A 395-nucleotide genomic window follows, 5' to 3' on the forward strand; every position below is an offset into this window, starting at 1 on the left:
CTCCCGGCCTGTGCGAAGGCGGGCGACCGGTCGGGAGGGACCCCGCCTCGGGGCAGCGCGAAACACCGGCGCCGGTTCCCCGCTCCCGCCCCATGCCCTCCGGGCTCACACAAACGACGGAAAGGACGCTGGGACCTTCGCCTCGGACTCAGTCTAGACGTCGCCATCCCAGTGCGAAGTTCCCCCACAACGACGCCTCGACGACCGCCATCTTGCCCAGAGGCGGACGACGCCTTTTGACTCTCGCGCCAGCCCGTAGAGCGAGGGCGCCGCGAAGGGAGCTCTGCGCAAGAACGGAAGCCCTTGTTCCGCGCTTCCGGGCGGCCGCTGCGCCCCGCCCCCGCGCGGGGGCACTTGATTGGCTGCCGGCTCGCGATCTCGCGATCTCGCGGGAA

General features: G+C 71.1%; 1 protein-coding gene across 6 annotated transcripts in view; it reads right to left on the reverse strand.

Moving 5' to 3' along the window:
• Window positions 1–244, reverse strand: part of LOC102888034 (death-inducer obliterator 1) — a 37,020-nt gene extending 36,776 nt beyond the window's left edge. For all 6 annotated transcript variants that reach the window (XM_025039668.1, XM_025039673.1, XM_025039672.1 and 3 more), the window contains exon 1: window positions 110–244. The gene's annotated coding sequence lies outside the window, so the exon portion shown is untranslated. The remainder of the gene's footprint in view (window positions 1–109) is intronic.
• Between the last annotated feature and the right edge of the window lie 151 nt (window positions 245–395).

Source organism: Pteropus alecto, unplaced genomic scaffold (assembly GCF_000325575.1).
Source record: "Pteropus alecto unplaced genomic scaffold, ASM32557v1 scaffold45, whole genome shotgun sequence".
Lineage (NCBI taxonomy): Eukaryota > Metazoa > Chordata > Mammalia > Chiroptera > Pteropodidae > Pteropus > Pteropus alecto.